Consider the following 12197-nt stretch of genomic DNA (forward strand, 5'->3'; position numbering starts at 1 on the left):
ACCGCGCGAAGGTCAGAGCAGTCGATCCCTGTAACATGGGTGACTTTAACTAATAAACTGTACCAATTGGCCCGACCAAAAATTCTAGAAATAAATCCATGGATGGATATATAAGTCTAAATTCAGGGAAAATTTACGAAACCAGTTTCCGAGTTTTGAAACTCGAGATATGATTTTTAAGGCGACAGTGACGCAGTTTTTCCAGCCTGACTGGAAATGTCCAATGGATGGGCAAACAAGTGAACTTGGCTTGCTAACCCCTCGTGTCCGACACCGACGATGGTCTCGGGTTCGGGGTGTTACATCTTCAATGAATTCATTAGCCTCTTCAGGTGTTTTGTTGTTGATGGTTTCTTTAGCAGCTGTGTCAACCATTTGCTCAGTCGAGGGATTCAAACCATTGTGGAATGTTTGTACTTGCAGCCAAAGTGGTAACCCATGGTGAGGGCACCTTCTCAGCAAGTCCTTGTATCTCTCCCATGCATCGTAAGTGTTTCTGAATCCATCTGCACAAAAGAAGAGATATCCTTACGTCATTTAGCCGTTTTAGCCAGCAGAAAATATTTTAGTAAAATTTTTCTGTCATCTGTTCCCAAGTAGTAATTGACCCTCGTGGTAACGAGTTCAACCACTGTTTAGATTTGTTTCTCAGTGAAAAGGGAAATAACTGAAGACGAATGGTATCACCAGAAATGCCATTGATTTTAAATGTATCGCAAAATTCTAGGAAGTTGGCTAAGTGAGCATTGGGATCCTCATCCTGCAAGCCATCAAACTGAACAAACTGTTGTATCATTTGAATTGTGTTATGTTTTTGTTCAAAAGTATTTGCAGCTACAGCCGGTCTAACTATGCTAGATTCTGTTCCTATTAAAGAAGGTTTAGCATAATCATACATAGTGCGTGGAGCAGGATTTTGATTAGCCGCAATTGCAGGAGGTAGCTGATTGCCTTGGTTTTTAGCCATCTCTTCGGTTGGGGCTTGAGTATCGTCTTCTTACTCGTTCTCCATGTATCGTAAGCTGCGCCTTATCTCTCTTTGATTTCTACGAACTGTACGATCAATTTCTTCGTCAAAAAGTAATAGTCCCGACGGGTTTCTTCTAGTCATAAACTATAAAAACCTGCCAAGAGAAAGAAAAAGTAAATTAATAAATAATATTAATTAAATTAAATTAAATTGCAAGAAAAATAAATGGCTAAAGTAATAAAAATTGAGCGTTCCTAATATTTTAGTTCCCCGGCAACAGCGCCAAAAACTTGATCGCGAGGTTTCGTTATAGGTTTCAAATATTTATAATTACTCGTTCTTGAACTAACTATTATCGCGATGTAGGCAAGTGTACCTATTGAACAGTAGTATAGTTTTAGCAAGTCCGGATTGTCGAACCCAAAGGAACTAAAAGTACTAGTAATGACTATCTTTTTATTATCTAGCCTAAGAACAAAAAGGGTTTTATTTGTTTTAATTAACTAATTATCTAAACTAAGAACGCACAGAGAAAAGAATTTGGGAATTGCTTTTGGGAAAATCGATTGACTTGAGACAATACCTAAGGAAAAATCCACCTAGACTTTACTTGTTATTCTGGCTCCGAACCGGACGATTTATTCATTCAACTTGTTCCGTAGAGATCCCTAAGTTATGTTATTATCCCTATTTAAGACTAATAACGTCTAATCCCTAAATTGAATAACCGAGACTTTTCTCTAATTAACACTCTAGGGTTGCATTAACTTGATCTATGGATCCCCTTACTAGGTTTCACCCTAATTCGGCAAAATCTTGTCACCCTATTTCTAGGCGCGCAATCAACTCCACTTAATTATGACAAAAGTACTATTAGATAGGGTTTATTCCTCCTCTAAATAAGAGCATGTCTTGAATCAGTATCCTGGGATATCAAAATAAGAATTAAGAACACATAATTAAGAACAAGTTAAATATTTATCATACAATTCAGAAAATAATAACAAGATTCTTTTTAGGTTTCATTCCCCTTAGGTATTTAGGGGATTTAGTTCATAACTAAATAAGAAAACATTTCAGAAGAATAAATAATACAAAACATAAAGAAAACCCAAAACTCCTGAAGGAAAATTGAGGAGAGATCTTCAGTCATGATGATGAATCCGGCTTCTAAGATGGATCAATCGGCTTCCTTAGGGTAATTCCTTACCCCCTATTCTCCGTCTCCCATTTTCTCCTCTTCTAGGGTGTATTTATAGGCTTTTGAATGCCTAAAAGCCCTCAAAAGTGGCCTTTTCCAAATTGGACTTAACTTGGGCTCGACAGGGACACGCCTGTGTGACATGCTCGTGTGCGATCACTTCAGGCCGTGTTCGAGCCTATTACATTGGCACGGGTGTGTGCTATGCCCGTGTGAGTCGTGCTCCAATTCTTCCAGATTGACACAGCCGTGTGGTCTGTCCGTGTGAGGAGGTCCAGGCCGTGTTGATTTCATACTTTGGTCCATTTTCTTCGTTTTTGGCCCGTTTCTCGTTCCTTTCGCTCTCCTATGCTCTCCTAAGTATAAAACGTGAAATTAAAGCATTAGAAGCATCGGATTCACCAATTCTAATGAGAAACCATCTATAAAATGCATTAAACATGGGGTAAAAATGTGTATTATTTACGGTTTATCACCTGACAACTCCTAGTTGTAAATCATCCAAGACAGGTACTACAAAATCTCCTATAGTCCTATTTTGTATGCGAGCATCTTGCAACAACAATTTGTTATTGCATCAGGATATGGCTACATTATTTCCTGGTAAAGCCATATTTCTTTGTTCTCAAAGTCTACTCCAAATAGTCCTTTCAATTTATGGATCAACAACGGTAAAAAAATATGAATTACTTTGGGTCATAAAACAGCTAAATTGAAGTTAAAGAATTAGTAACAAAAAAAATAGTTAGAGAATACTAAATATTATTTAGACCCTAGTCGGAATAGTAGTTTCGGGACCACAAATCTGAGTTAGAAAAATATTTTAATATTATTTTCCGTGCTTATAATATGTGAGTTGACATGTGTGAAATTTTCGCGCGAAAATTTTATCATTTGTATGTTTAATTTGATAAAAGGACCTAATCGCAGAAAATGCAAAAGATGTGTTCTATTTGTTTAAGTGCCTATTTGTTATGGCTTATTAAGTATGAGGTCCTTTTGTTGATACTAGACCATTGAATTTATGAATGGACATATATGCCAAGGGTTAGTGGATTTTAAATGTTTATAATAAGGTTAAAACGGTAAAATGTATATTTATGTAATATTAATGAAACAAAACATGAATTGAGTTTTTTAATTCATCATTCTTATCGAAATTACAAAGAAAAAGAAGATAAAATAAGAGTTCTAGGGTTCGACACTCATATTGGCTAATTAAGGTATGGTTTTGACTCGATTTTTTATCATTTCTACATTTTTGTGATCGTGGCTCTGTATACTATCATGCCCATGTTTGAATTTTGGAAATTATTGATGATTTTGAGTTGAGCCATTGTTGATAATGTGAGTTTTATGAAGTTTGATGATGGTAAATGGAAGATATGTGTTAGATTACTATGTTTTGTATTGGGATTTTTTATGAATTTGAGTATTTTGGACTAAATTGTGAAAATGGAAAATTGAGGACTAAAATGTGAAGTAAATAATAAATATGGGCTGATAAGGACCATAGGAAAATACGGCTAAAGCATGGTTTTGATGAATTTTGTATATTTGGTGTTTTGTGTAATAAGGACTAAAATGTCAAAATGTGTAAATTTTTGGGTTAAAGTACAAAAATGCCCAAAGATGTGTTTTTGTATTAAATTGAGTGTGTTGGTGATTAAATAAGTTAATTTTGAATACATGTAGATCAAGAAAGGAGAAATTCAGACCTAGATTGAGGCAAAAACAAAGTGCTGATTGATTGACTAATATCGTCGTTTTTACGTCCAAGGTAAGTTCGTGTATAATACATATTTTTTGTATAATGTTTGTATGTGATGAGATAAATAGAAATGAGATTGAGAAGTTGGAGTATGTGAAATGTGAATCGAATTTGAGGCACTAAGTGTGCGAGAAATGAAATAGCTACGATTATTAAAAATGGCACTAAGTGTGTAAGAAAATAACAGCGATGGCTGAATAAATGGCACTATGTGTGAGATACAGATATAAGTTTGGTATAATGAAATGGCACTAAGTGTGCGATATTATTATAGCTTCGGCTAATTAATTGGCACTAAGTGTGCGAGTTCATTGAATGTTCAAGCATGATCGAATGAAGTAGTTCATCGAGCATCGAAGTGATAAATGTGATAGATAAGAATGTAATGATAGAGGTATGTACGGAACCTATGTGATTGATGATATTGAGTATGAAGTAGATGAAAGGTTATGTAAATGAAGGATGAGATGAGTTGCATTAAGTGTTAGCTAATCGATAGAATTATATTTTAATTGATGAGTTAAATGTGTTATATCATGAACTTACAAAGCTTCAAAGCTTACTGTGTGAAATGTTCTTTGTTTTATAGTGTTATAAAGCTAGCTCGGATCCAGGGTATATGGTATATGGCATCTATTTTGGTATCATTTTGATAGTTGTGTATATGGTATATGGCACGTATAGGCTACAAGTGTTTTAGTATGTTTTGTGATGTGAATATCTAGCCATGAGATTTGGCTTGTAAATGTTGGTATGTATGGCCTTTTAAGTTGGCCTAAATAATGTGTTTGATAGGTAAGTTATATGATGTATATAATGTTTATGTGATGGTTTGAATATGGAATGTTGAATTGGTAAGTTTTGTGGTATGAAGTATTTGAAAAAATGATGAGTTTATGTATTTGGAACTTATGCAAGTTGTGATGATTTTGGTACATTGATTTGGTATGTTTTGGCTATGAAATTGAGTAGTGAATTGGATGGTATTTGAATGGCATGAAATATATACAAATTGGTTGATTTGGTTGCTTATGAATGTATGCAAATAATGCTAAAATGATGAAATTATAGAGTGCTTTAGATAGGTGGGAAATGGGGCTTAAATCAAACATAATTTCACCCCACACGGTTGAGCACACGGGCATGTGTCTTGATCGTGTGTCTATTGTAATTTAGTTTTTCAAGTTAGTCTCGAGCACGGCCTAGACACAGGGGTGTGTCTGGTGGCCATGTGAGGAACACAGCCTTGGTACATGGGCGTGTGTGGTCATTTCGAAGGATACACGGGCTAGACATATAGGTGTATGGTCGGCCGTGTGATCCAAGTCAGTTTCGACCACAGCCAAGACACACGGGGGTGTCTTGTGGCCATGTGGTGAAGTCAGTATATATGCCTTGTTTTTCCACTGTCTAGACACATGGGTGTGACTAATGTCGTATAAGGCACACGGCCTGTTCACACGAGTGTGTGACCTGCATAACTTTGAAAAATGTTTTAAGTTTCGAAAAATTTTGTATGAGCTCAGTTTAGTCCCGATCGATTTCTAAAGCATCTTTACGGTCTCATTGACCTAAGAAAAGGACTATATGTTAATGTATGACTATGATTCTATGATGATTGTGAAATGAATGTTAAATGTTTCGATATGTTTGGTAATTCCTTTTAACCCTAGTAGGCAACGGATATGAGTTATGGGTGTTACAGTCATCCTCGACAACAGCGCCAAATCTTGATCGATGGTTTAACGTCAAAGCAATGATGTGCAAGCATACACAGTCGATGAAAGTATAGTAGACAAAAGTGAGTCTATCGGATATCGATCCCACAGGGATGGTAGTCTTTTGTCTATTAATGTCAGTGCAACAACTAGATGGAACGCGATAAATTGTGAGAACAGTTGTCAATGCAATCACTTGAAAAAAAATAAAATAAAATATGATAATGATAAATTGGGATCCCCAACATGAATCTTCAGCAGAATACTAATTGCTCACAAGGTATAAAAAGATAGGTGATTGTCGAAACAATAAAGTCCAATGTGTATCTTACCCAGTGTCATTTCTCTATTTAATCCGAAACTTAAACATGCATACTAACCTCACTTTCTGATGATGCCAATACAACACTATTAAGAACAAGTAGCTCACTCAACTTCTGTTGTAATGCTTGTTGGCTCAAATTTTCACAGCACTTTTCAGTGTCAATGACTACAATAACACTTCCATGTTAAAAAACACTCAAACCCCAGGATTAAACACTAAAAGCAATATTGAATAAGATAACATTCAATCAAGAATTCATGTGTACTTCCATACAAATAGAAAACAGAGAATAATCACCAGCATTCATAAAGAAATAAGAAAAAAACGAGTAGAGAATACTATTCCTAGACAACTCGACTGAATCTCTTTATTCCCTCTTGTCTTGGACTTAGGTCTTCTCATTAAAAACTAGTCTGCATCTGGTTTTCATGTTGGCTCACCCGTGAAAGGCTTAAGCTGCCATGGCCGCAAGCTTCAAGGTAGGATGATGAAGATGATGATCCAAAAAAAAGAGCTATCTTTTCTTCTCACGTCCACCTTTTATGTCCTCCAACAATACTCGTGTCCTTTTCTCAAAATTATTCTGTCCTTGTAGGTACAAGTTGGTTACACCAGACTGGAAAGCTTACGCAAATTTAGTTCTTACTTGGACAACTGTCAAGTGCGGCGACAATTCTGGATGCAATCTGGAACTCACTTCTGCAGCGACATTAATTCAAAAAGATAGCAAAATTAAGGATAAAATAAGCTAGGATTCTCTGGGTTATAAAATGCAGTTTACTAAACTGAAAATGTGAAAAGGTATGCTAAGGATAACTAAATGGGAACAATTTAACCAATAAGTAAGGGGGAAAACCTATGTTCTTTCTAGTGTTATCAGTCTCCCTCCCTTTCCAAAACTTTTCACCCTTGCCATTTTTATATGTTCATTGAACATAGTCCATGTTGACCAAACCCTATTCCCATTCACCACCTTTCCTTTTTGTCCCCTCCTTCCACATTCTCCCATTTTTTTCCTCTTTTTTTCTCATCTATTTTCTCTCCATTTGCTAAAACCACCACCCTTTCTCTTTTAACTTTTGTTCCTTTCCCCCACCGTCACCGAACCCTTCACCACTATTCACCATGCGTCGTGTCCACCGTACCTCCTCTCCTCCTTTTTTTTCTCCTTCTATCATCACCGTGATCGTCGCTGCGCACCATCGCGGGTCTCTTTTCTCTTCTATTTCTCTCCTCCCTTTTTATTTTCTTTTCTAACCTTTTTGCATTGAAACCCATATAGTTGCTTTCTTTAACCATCACTGAACTACTGATCCCTCATCACCGGATCACCGCTGAGCTGCCGTCGTCACCATCACTAGTGGTTGAATTGCTTCCCTTTTCTTCCTTCTCTATCTTTTCATTCCACATATTGATTAAACTTATACTCGCTTTTCTTTAATGATTCTTGTAGATCGCTCAAATCTCTGATCTCATTTCTATTCGGATTCATCATCCATCCTGATTTAATCAAGTTTGTAAGTGCAGGTTATTTCTATCATAGACTCCTCTTGGTGACTTCATCTCTTGGCCGAGCAGTATAGTGGCCATAGGAATAATTATTTTTAATATTATTTTATGCTAATACTTTTCCTTACAATCTTTGAAGGACCAAACAGTAATCATAGGGGAGACCCTATTATAAATCATATTTTCAAGAGTCCAAAACTGATGGTAAGTGTTAGTATGGCTATTAGTAATCGATCTATTAGTGATAAATTGTCTTCAAACGAATCCTAACCAATAAGCATTATTCATGTGTTAGATACGTCTTTTGAGTTAGATTAAGCGAAATTGATACTAAGGATTGTGGCATTTAGGATCTTTAATAAAAGGTGTGGGATCAATTCTACTTATTATATGTTATATAATTAAATTTGGTTATATTAATAACTTAAACATGATTAATTGTGAGTACACTAAGCAATTCAAAGAGGAGTTGAAAAACTCATTACAAAGGGCCCAAGTAAGTAACTCTATCTGAAATACATTTTGTAAAATGCATGAGATATGTGATATGATGTGATTATATTTATAAATAATTATGTATATGTAGATCTCGTTCTCATGACATGTGTTGCATGGCTTATGTGATATATTTGGTGATTCAAGTATGTGATATATATATATATATGATCATGTGAATATTAAGACCTATAATCTAATGTGACAAGCATGATTAAACATCTTAAAGTGATGACTAGTGAAATGTGATTATGAGAACATGTTCACATGCCTAAGTGTTAAAAGTGATTCACATGTGTTTAAAAGTAAAATTACCATGTGACATGCATGGGGTCATATTTTGTGAAAGATGGAAGTATGTTGCAATATATGTAACAACCCATTTTTAGTCAAATCAAAATAGTGGTTTCGGGACCACAAATCCAAAGTCAAAATAATTATTTTATTATTATTTTAAGGTCTACAGCATGATGATATAGTTGTGTGAAATTTTCATTAAGAAATTTTATTGTTTGAAGGCTAAATTTGATAAAAATAACTTAATCATGTAAAGTCTAAAACTTGTGTTCTAATAGTTAAAGGTATTAAATGACTATAAAATTAAATAGTGGAGGTTCTTATCTAGCAATTATACCATTGCTTAATTGAGTGGATATATCTGGACATTTTATTAAGTATTTTGATGGTTATTAATTAAGGATAAAATAGTAAATTGGGAAATAACTTAGTAAAATAATAGAAACATGAAATAATCTTTAATTTTCCATCATCTTCCACAAAAAATGCAATTAGAAACCTCCATGGAAAGAGCTCAAGTATTCGGCTATACAAGTTAATTGCATGGTATGATTTTTGACTCAGTTTTTAGTGATTTCTATGTTTTTGTGATCGTTGCAACTAGGTCTACCTAGCCCATGGACTAATTTGAAAAACTATTAAAGGTTTAGGATGTTTTCATTGATGAATATGTATTAGATTTAATTATTGATGATATATTATGAATGTTTGATGATAGTTATACAAGTTTTATTAAGGTATTTTTAGTGAATATGCAAATTAGGGATTAAATTGTGAAATGTGAAAAATTTGTGGTTAAAATGTGAAAAAATGAAAAAATGGGCTGCTAGGGATTTAATTGAAAATCGGCTAGCATGGGTTGTGGTTGAATTGCATGAATTTGTAATTTTATGAAATAAAGACTAAATTGTAAAAATGTGAAATATTAGGGGCAAATGTGTAAAGTGGCTTTAAAGTGTATTTTGGATTGAATTGAGCAGAGAGATTATTAAATAAGCTAAATTTGATATTATATAGATCAAAAAAAGTGAAACACAGACTTAGATTGAGGAAAGAACAAAGTTTTGGATTAATCTGTAACACCCCAAACCCTACCTAGGCGTTATGATCGGATCGATCGCCACATCAAGTGTTCAAAACATTCCGTATTACTTAGTTGGAAAACTTAGTTGGTGTTGTAAAAGACACTTTTAAAAGTAGGTTAAAGTGAACGGAAGCTGTGCACCAGGTAGGAAACCAGGAAAGAGAAGAGGTGAGTCCGTCGGACTGCTTAAGTACCAAGCTCCCTTCGGATCCAATCCTAGACATGCACACCGCCATTGCCACACTCTAACATCTCGTATGATTTGAAGAAAACCGTTTGGTTATGTCTCATTTTAAGAAAATGATTAAGGTTGAAAACGTTTGCTGGAAATATTTATTCTCTTGGAAAACATTTACTTTGCGGAAACTTTGTGCGTCATCATGATCTTTTAAAAACAAGTAGTTTTTATAAAACGAACCCTAGTGCTAACCAGTTTAATAATCCCCAAAATAAAATTAATAAAAAGAGTGGCCTTATTACAACTTCAAGCACAATAAAAATAATCCAAATTAAATGCTAAACTTATTTAAAATCGGCAATCAAGCTTCATGGCCACTCTGAATCCCGACCCAAGTCCACCAACTAGGGCTCACCAAAGGATGGAAGAGGAAGGGTGAGTTTGGGAAAACTCAGTGTATACAGAAACCCATCCAAAGCCCAAATCAGCTCGAGCCCATTGGGCCTAAGCCCTATTCAAATAACAGTACACAGTAGAACAAAGCCCTTTTCATAATACAGTAGCAAGGCCTTAGCCCTTTTTAACATAACAGTATGGCCCATAGGCCCAGTTCAGTAACATATGTAACAATATCAGTAATGAATGCAAGCCCAACTGGGGAGACTACTCAACCCACCAACCGCTACACTGCCCCGTACCAGCCCTACACTCCATGTGGGGAATATCTCAACCCACCTAGCCCTACACTCCACGATTTAAACAACGTTGCTCAATTATCGATCGATTGAGGCAAAGCCTCCGATCGTGGATGAACCACATTCAGTACTTCCTCCATCAATACCCCAATCCCATGCAAGAGATATTAATAAATGCATATCATGTAAAATACAGTATAAATCAATCATGCAGTTTAACCAATTTAAACCCTAGGGGTATTTCGGTAATTATGCTCTTTAGGGGTAATTTCGTACTTACGCAACTACACACGTTATTCCAGTAATTTTTAACAATCATATGCAATTTGATTCTCCCATCTAACTGATAGGCTACTTTGCCCACCTCTTGCCCATATTGGGCCGTAAGCCTATCGGGCCCAGTTTTGGCCCATCCAGGCCCTATTTCCGAAGTACGTTGAAATGTCACACAAACTTACTTACCACCTTGCGATGCTAGATATAACAATTACTCTATGTCTTGAGAGCATTCGCATACTCACAAGCCTATGAAATGCCGGAATTTCGCCATTTCGGCTTTTGCCGAATTGAACTAAGGAAGGAGGGTTTGGTACACTGTAACACCCCGAACCCGTGACCGTCGCCGGTGTCGGACACGAGGGGTTAATGGGCCAAATCTTCTCAAGGTACCAACCAATTTGGCATTTCCAGACAGGCTGGAAAACTGCATCACTGTCGCCATAAAAATCATATCTCGAGTTTCAAAACTCGGAAACTGATTCTGTAAATTTTCCCTGAATTTAGACTCATATATCTATCCATGGATTTATTTCTAGAATTTTTGGTTGGGCCAATTGGTACAGTTTATTAGTTAAAGTCACCAATGTTACAGGAGTAGACTACACTGACCTTCGCGCGTTAAAACTTGAATATCTCTCTGTACAGGGCTTTAATACTGGTTCCGTTTGTTTCTAATGAAAATAGACTAAAAATAGAATCTGCACATATAAGGCATGACTTATAATTCTTTCTGGATAATTTATAGTAAATTTTCAAAGTCACGACAGGTGACCCAGAAACCGTTCTGGCCCTGTCTCACGAGAACTTTAATATCTCTCAATATACTGCTCATATGGTCGTTTCGTTCCATCCATATTAAATTAGATTCATCAAGGTTCAGTTGCATAATTTATTCACTATTTAATTCTACTTATACTATTTTTAGTGATTTTTCAATCTCACCTCACTGCTGCTGTCCGCAACAGTTACTGCAGTAGACTATGCCAATTTCATGAATTTTTCCTTGGCCTTAATCATCCATCAAACATGACACAAATTATGGCCACCTTATCAAAATTAAAGTTTCTAAGACTCGTGGCTATAGGTTCTAGCATCCCACTCGGCGACCACATAGGCCATTTTCGCATGGCTTAAAGTTTACAACCCACAGTTCAACAAAATATAATAGCCTATACATGCCAAATGTTCTTTAACAACGAAGACAATACCAAAATATTTCAGCGGTGTGATGACTTCAACGACGGTTCCGAGCACGCAACAATACGAGTCCAAGAGACCTAAAATGGGTGACAAGAAAACACCGAGTGAGTTTATAACTCAGTAAGTCATAAGCACTTTACAATTATCCATTAGCTAAATTCATCACAAAGTGAAACAATGAAACAAGGCTAGGTACTTCATCCATATCGAACTATACCATAATTCCTCGGACCTTTCGGTTCAATCTCATACCAAGCCATACATCCACATTTCATATTTATACGATAAGATATTTGAGGCATTTTCACACACTAACTCATTTTCACCACAATCACACATTTGCAATCATCACATAGATTTAAAGCTTACCAAGCTCAACCCCGAGCATGAACATATTGCCTATTCGTCATGAGCTCAAGGTACTTACCCGATTCGCTGTCCGGGATTAACTCGATAATGTCGCACACTCAGTGCC

General features: G+C 35.9%; 1 non-coding gene across 1 annotated transcript; it reads left to right on the plus strand.

The window, feature by feature from the left end:
• Positions 1 to 433: 433 nt before the first annotated feature.
• Positions 434 to 538, plus strand: LOC128292520 (small nucleolar RNA R71). Its single transcript, XR_008282505.1, has one exon. It is a non-coding gene; the product is annotated as a small nucleolar RNA R71 (small nucleolar RNA).
• Positions 539 to 12197: the final 11659 nt, after the last annotated feature.

The sequence above is a fragment of the Gossypium arboreum genome, chromosome 4, assembly GCF_025698485.1.
Source record: "Gossypium arboreum isolate Shixiya-1 chromosome 4, ASM2569848v2, whole genome shotgun sequence".
In the NCBI taxonomy this organism is placed as follows: Eukaryota; Viridiplantae; Streptophyta; class Magnoliopsida; order Malvales; family Malvaceae; genus Gossypium; species Gossypium arboreum.